A 6,830-nucleotide genomic window follows, 5' to 3' on the forward strand; every position below is an offset into this window, starting at 1 on the left:
ATCTGAGCTGCTGATGCTCAGCTCCTCCGCACAGCGTACAATTGGGGTTGACGTGGGGAACTGGAATCCTAGCTGTTGGACCTCATCATTTAGAAGAGCAAAACTACGAGAAATGCTCTTTTTTTTTTTTTCTCTCTCTCTTTTTTCTTTTTTTTTTTTCTTTTTCTTCCCCCTTGTCTTGCTGTATATATGAATATTTTCTTTGATTTCTCAGGTTTCCTTACATGTTTGGGAGTCCTAATTTTCTTAATGTGCCCTCAAGTGCAACTGCTTTGTAAATACCAGCCTTAATGCTTGTGACATAGGAGCTTCGTTCAATAGCAACAAAGGCAGAATAAACGCATAAGGCTCTGTGTATCTGGTTGCTTGGGCAAGTTGCCTTACTTAGCAAATGCAAAGGTATTAAATTTCTATTGAGATGATTAAAAAAGAGCTTCTTCACGTTTTACTGCATGACCTGCTGTTTACAGTGCATTAGGCGTTTACCATAGTGATAGAGAAATGGCACTCTCTCTGCTCCCTTTTCTTTTGTAACAGATATTTCTTCAGAAGGACATGACAATCACCTGTGTCTCCAACAATATCTAACATGCATTTAACAGTATATATATGTACTGTGCATGCTAGTCTTTGTTTTTAAGATGTGATTTCTAAAGGTAACAGCTAGTGTCAGGTTTCTCAAACTGCTCCTTCTAGTTCTTGTTTTCAATTGAAATGGTGTGCTGTGTCAGCAGAACCCACAACGCACTGCCACGCTCTCTTTTGTTTTGTGGTCGTTTGACACATAAAACTGGCAGCTGCTCTTAAAGGACCCTGCAAATTGGCTGCATTAAAGATACAAAACATGAAGGGGTTCTTTTTCATGAGGGTGGGAAGCTGTCTTTAACTGCATGTAATTCAGGGCTAAACCTCTGCTCGCATAATTAAAAGAAGTGTGAAATAAGAGAGTGTTTTACATACAACAGAATGGCTAACACTGAGAAGATGGGGTGAGATGGGATCAGAATTGGCTGAGGAGGGGTTATAGGCTCAGTTCTTCCAGCAATTATCTTGACATGTGAGCCACAGCTGTGTGCACTTTTTGAATCTAATAGACAGTGTCCTGGGCCTGCTGTCACTACAGATGTTTGTGCTGTGTCAGCTCGTATGCCTGAGTGCCACCGGTGCGAGAACCTTCGGGAAGAGCTTTGTGGTGCTAAAAGCAGTTTTACATGGCTTGGGACACTCCTGTTTTACAGAGAAGTTACAGAGGAGCTGTGGCTCTGTGAGGTGTATGTGCAGATACAGTCTGTGCAGTGTACCAGATATGAGGCTGAAACAGAACCCAGCAAGTAGTACTTGGGAAAGTAATTGTTTTTCTGCCAAATTTGGTTAGAATAGAAAAGATTGTTCCTATGAATACTTCTATTGCACTTGCTTCAGATACTGGCAAGGCCTGGCCATAATATCCAGCAGAGAATAGTAAGGAATCGTCTCTGTTATCAAGCTTTCTTCGTTTACATATCAGTCACACACAGCTTTTTCTTCAGAAGAGGAACTTTAAGATTCCATGAGATGCCAGGGGTGCCCCAACTGTGCTGGCAGAGCCTTCCCATGCAACACATCGACCACCTGGCAGTCTGTGCCAGGGAACCTTGACCTCCGTGCCCTGAAAAGAGATGAGGTGAAGGAATGTGATTGGCTGCATCTCACCTGACACTGGATTTGGTCTGCCAAGGAAGGAAATGGATTTTGATATCTTAATAGAAGTGGAATGAATGAGAGAACCAAATCAAGGCAGTCTGGTGGCAAGTAAAGTGCAGAATTGTTTTGTGAGATGTTTGCTTATCTTCTTCTCTCAGGTGACCTTCATTTTGGGATAAGGATTACTGTTTCTCCCTAAAGAGAAAAAAAGACCCTTAAAGATGAGCCAGGAGGCAGGATCATTCTATTGGAATGCACCCTCTTAACATAAAATGCATGTTCTAGAGCTATGGTAACTTCCACTCAAATGTGTGAAAGTAGACTGAAAAAAAAAATCTGTAGGAAGTTTTAGGCACTGAACAACTGAAACAAGAAGAGACTAGGTTAAACTGTAAACATGCCCAGATCCTCTAATTCATCAGAGCTCTATCGAATGTGACAAGTGACCTGTTATTGTTAAACATGCTGAGGAGAGTTTATGACTTAGTCTGACCATCATGTACGTATAAGTGAGAATCAGTGATGTGAGAACCACGTTTGATCTGGATTCTGAAAACAGCTACTTGCTTGTCTTCTGCAAAGATCTGAAAGGGTCTTGACTTCCTGTCCCAAACAGACCTGCAAATCAGTTTTTAAAGCTCAAGTGATCCCTGAAAACATCATTTCAGTTGTATGTCAGGACACAGAAATGGCAAGTCCTACCTGCTTTTTTTTTGGCTAGGTGAAGCTTAGTGATGTTTCTCAGTGATACACCTCCAAAATGAGTGAGCAACTGCAGGCTTAACCTCATCCAGAAGAGACAGAAATCACCGCAAGTTTATGCTTTGTCTTCAGTAACCTTTTATCTGACCATTTATACTATTTAGCAAATGATATACAAAGAAAATACACATTTAAAAATATAGGTTAGCTTTGATGCGCTAATAGTTGAAGTGATAATGCAGATTGTGAGAAAGATATTGAACTGGAATTACAACATTTTAAGTATTTGGAAATCTAAAAATATTTGATGAAAATATTTGATGAAAGCATTTGTAACTAGCTTTGAGTAATTTATAGATTGAATACATACACAGACACTGTCTGCAGTGATTCACATAAAAATAAAGATGAAATTCATCAAATACATTGCTAGCTACACGTTATTCTTTCACTGACTCTAAACGAGGCCACCCATTCCTTACTGCTTTTATTTAATAAAGGAAAAAAATGTAGGAGCCCTCCGGTGGTCAAAATATACTCCAGCTAACTCATGTTCCCTTTCGTGCTCAGCAATTTAGCTGAAAAAAACTTTACAGATCATTCCCAGTGTAGCTGTTTGTAGACCAGTTGCTGACCAGAGCAACCTGTGTATCTGAATCTTCAGACTGGGTGTCCTCACATGCAGTGCAGTGTAACTGCACAGCACACTCTTGCTACATCAGCAAACATTAGGAAGGAAGCAGTACTCGTGTGCACGTGTCTCACTTTACTAATATCAGCATTTCAGATTTTGTTCTTTACAGTAAGATGGTACTGGGTCTAACATAGCCTTGAGCATCTCTTCTTTACCAGAAGATAACTACAAGATTCAGTGTGCTACAGAAGGTAAATTTCTTTTCGTTGTTCTTTTGTTTGCAGCCTACTGGAATAAAATTTCCTAGTACTCTCAGGAATGTTTTATCTCCTCCTAAAACATATTGCAAAAAGCATTTGGGAATAAAATTATCTGAATCTTCTTTGGTTAATGACTGCTGTTTGCTCTACTAGTTATCAGATAAGTAGGAAGTAGAAACAGGTAAAGTTTAGCCTTGCTGCCTACTTTTCTTTCCCCTGGAGAAGAGAGAATTCCTCTAGGTAATATGGTGACTCTCCTAAAGCCCCTCATGAAAAGATGTATTTTTCTTTCAACCTATATCTTATTTTCATACTGAGAAGATCACCTTGCTAGGGAACTTCAACTTCTCATCTTTTAAGCAGGGGGATGTTCTTTATGCTATAATAGTAAATAAAAGTTAACTCCACAAGATTATTAAACAAAGAGAAATTAGTGTTATAGTTATTACATCACTTTGAAATATCATTGTCCATGCAATACAGTTTTCTCTCCTAATGCAGGCAGCAGATGGGTGTGGTTTATCCTAATAAAGTACTGATAATTTTTTCTATATGTACACCTTGCCTTATGCTTTCTGGCATTAAAAGCCAAATAACTCTTTTTGTTTGAGATGAGTTTTGCCCACCCATATCTGTTTTTCCAAAACAGAGTGCAGTCTCTGCTTTTGTTGCTCCAAGTGTCAACCACATGCTTTTCCCTTGGACAAAAACAGGAGAGAGAGTTGTGGATAAAGGACTCGGATGCCACATGTGCACCTAGAGACATCTGATGACAGCACAGGTGGGTTTTTGGTTGGGGTTTGTCTTTGAAGACCTGGAGGTTGTATCAAGGCTTGTTAGCTGTTACACTGTCCTCTTCAAGGATAGAAAAAGCCATTATTTTTGTCAACTATGTAGTTTTCCTTTTGCTTTGCTGACGTTTTGTAATGAATTTGGCTGCAGAAGGAACATTTGGCTGTTTAATAGAAGAAGACACTGTTGTAGGAATGGGGACAGAAGTAGGAGCATGAGTGCTTCCTCTGGGTAATATCATATATTTTTTAATGTGAACCTGTTCAAATTACTCTATTCCAACTGACTGCTTAGCAAGGGTTGTCTGGATAAGAAATGTGATCCTGTTTGTCACAGAGTCTGTCAGTGTGTGAATGGAAGTGCTAAACTGATTTACAGTGTTTTAGCACAGCAACTCCTGGACATGGGAGGCTAGAGTTACAAAACAATTAGTGTGAAGACATCAGGGGTATTTTATTTATGAAAGGTCTGCTCATGTTCTGTAATTGGGCCGACCCAACCACAATTATTTATGAGCTGCAGTTAACAAATAACGTTCTCAAGTAGTTAATTACAGTAAGCAGTAACAAAGGAAATCCTAAACCATACAAGTTTCACAACTAAAACAGTGTAACTTACATCAGTGTAACATTCAAAGGTACTTCCATTATGAATTTCTTTCTATTTTTCCTACTTCTTCCATAGGACGTGGAAGGATCACGTGCAGAGCAGATGACACTCAGAGTAGATGCAGAAGGCAAACAGGTGCAAGATCTTAGCCCATCAAAATCTGGGAAGCAGAATAAATAAGCTCAAAGCCTTGCTAAAGGTGATTTAAATTAACCTATTCTCCCTTGATTTGCTGTGGAGCAAGGAGGTGTGTATGTACAGTGCTGAAGATCAGCAAATGCACTGCTCATATTATCTCAAACTTTACAGATGGTCTTTACACCTTCCTTATTCTTTGGGAAGTTTTGTTTGAATTAAGACCAATCAGTCAACTACTATCTGAACACCAGCATCTGTAAGGTGCCCCAGCAGAGGACTACAATGCAGATTACCATTTTATTCCCCTGAAATGTACAGTTTATTTTGCAGATGATGGCATTTGCTGCTGTTTATGCATATAGCATATAATTTATTATTTTTTTAAAGACTTTTTCAGAGTTGTCAATTGGATTTAGATATCTGTTCTAAATGGATTGTGTTGTGGATAGGTAAACATGCTTTTTGTCACTAACAGTTTATTTAAAGGTAAAAGAATTCTGTGTAGGAGCCAAGGCCCTCAACTGCAATATTTTCATTGCCTTTGGAAACAGTGGGACAAAACATACAGTGAAAACAAACGAAACTAAAGTAAAGACAGCCAGTGGAAACGAGATGGCGATAGTCATGTTGCCTGCAGGTCTTGCGTTTTTGTTTGGAGGATGTCATCGTCACATGTTTGGCTTAGATTTGAATCTGAATTTGGGCTGAATAGCATAGAGTCTATCCATCCAGCATCTACCCATAGCCAAGTTATTAGGATATTGTGTCCCATAGACTGGATCTTGGGCTTCTGCAAGACAGAGGCCAAGGCCAATATTTCAAAGCAGCTCAGCATCCATCTCTTTGGAGGAGGCAAGAAATTCATGCCAAGTGATGGAAACCAGCAGGAATACCTTCTGAAATCTGCTTTCCAAAGAGCTGAGGAAATCCCCCTCACTGCAGACTGAGGCAGATTGTCTGGAAGTGGCTTGCACAGCCCTGCTTTTGCACTGGCTGGGGAGATAAGTGGTTGTGGAACCATGGAGGCAACGTGCAGCTGGACATCCTTTGGGGCAGGCACTGGGTGGAAGGCAGAAGATTTGCTGGGGCATGGGGCAGCCTAGGCTAAATGTGCACAGTGGCCATCACCTTTGTTAGAGTAATTCTTGCTAGCTTGCAAAAAATTGGCAGAGAAAATATCTAGGTTAAAGTTCTTTTTTTAATTTTTTTTTTTTTTTTTTTAAATATTATTATTTTGGTACAGTTTTCTTTCTCCTTACCAGTTTTTTTTTTTTTTTTTTTTTTTTTTAATATCTTAAAGGACCTTTTAATTATTATTTTTTCATATGTCTTTTCTTAGAATAACACGGAAAACCAAGACAATTATGGTAAAATAAGGGATTGATGACTTATAAACTTGTTAATAATTGAAATCTGATAAAAATCTCTTTGTCTTTCTTCAGACTCCTTTATAGCAATGCCTTCTGACAGGTTTGAGTGAAACTGAATGCAATCCAGAGAGCTGAGACCCTTGTTTTATTGGGTAATTGCCTGTAAAACTTGGGATGGTACAGGTAAGCTGAGGATTGCTTCCTTAAAGCATTCTTAACTTTTATATACTGTGTTTAAATTCTCATTAAAATGCATCAACTTGTATATAGGATGGTAAGTGCTACCAATTCCCTTGATAAACTGCTGATTTCTCCCAATTTTCTAGTTCTTTTTTTTTTTTTTTATCTGATCTCAGCTCATGCATATGTTTTTTTCCTCTGATCTCTCAGTTTGTCTTAGTTACACATCTCCTGGCTTGCTGAATGAACACTGCCCTTGTTTTGCACTTGTTTTTGAAGGTTTTATTGCTTGAATTTGGGACCTATATGCTCTTGGCTAATTAGAAATGCAATTACTGTTTTTTTCCTCCAATATCACATGACTTTGTGTACACCCTTTCTCTGGATTTAACTATGGCAATATATTTATACAGATAATATAGTATGTTTATAGACATACTACATTGGGGAAATTTGGGTGAA

The 6,830-nt window shown here is 38.8% G+C and overlaps 1 long non-coding RNA gene across 1 annotated transcript; it reads left to right on the top strand.

Moving 5' to 3' along the window:
- Positions 1-3,958: 3,958 nt before the first annotated feature.
- LOC149919631 (uncharacterized) lies at positions 3,959-6,465 on the top strand. Its single transcript, XR_016463659.1, has 3 exons — positions 3,959-4,060; positions 4,756-4,879; positions 6,261-6,465. It is a non-coding gene; the product is annotated as an uncharacterized LOC149919631 (long non-coding RNA).
- Positions 6,466-6,830: the final 365 nt, after the last annotated feature.

Source organism: Phasianus colchicus, chromosome 1 (assembly GCF_987193195.1).
Source record: "Phasianus colchicus chromosome 1, bPhaCol1.hap1.1, whole genome shotgun sequence".
NCBI lineage: Eukaryota > Metazoa > Chordata > Aves > Galliformes > Phasianidae > Phasianus > Phasianus colchicus.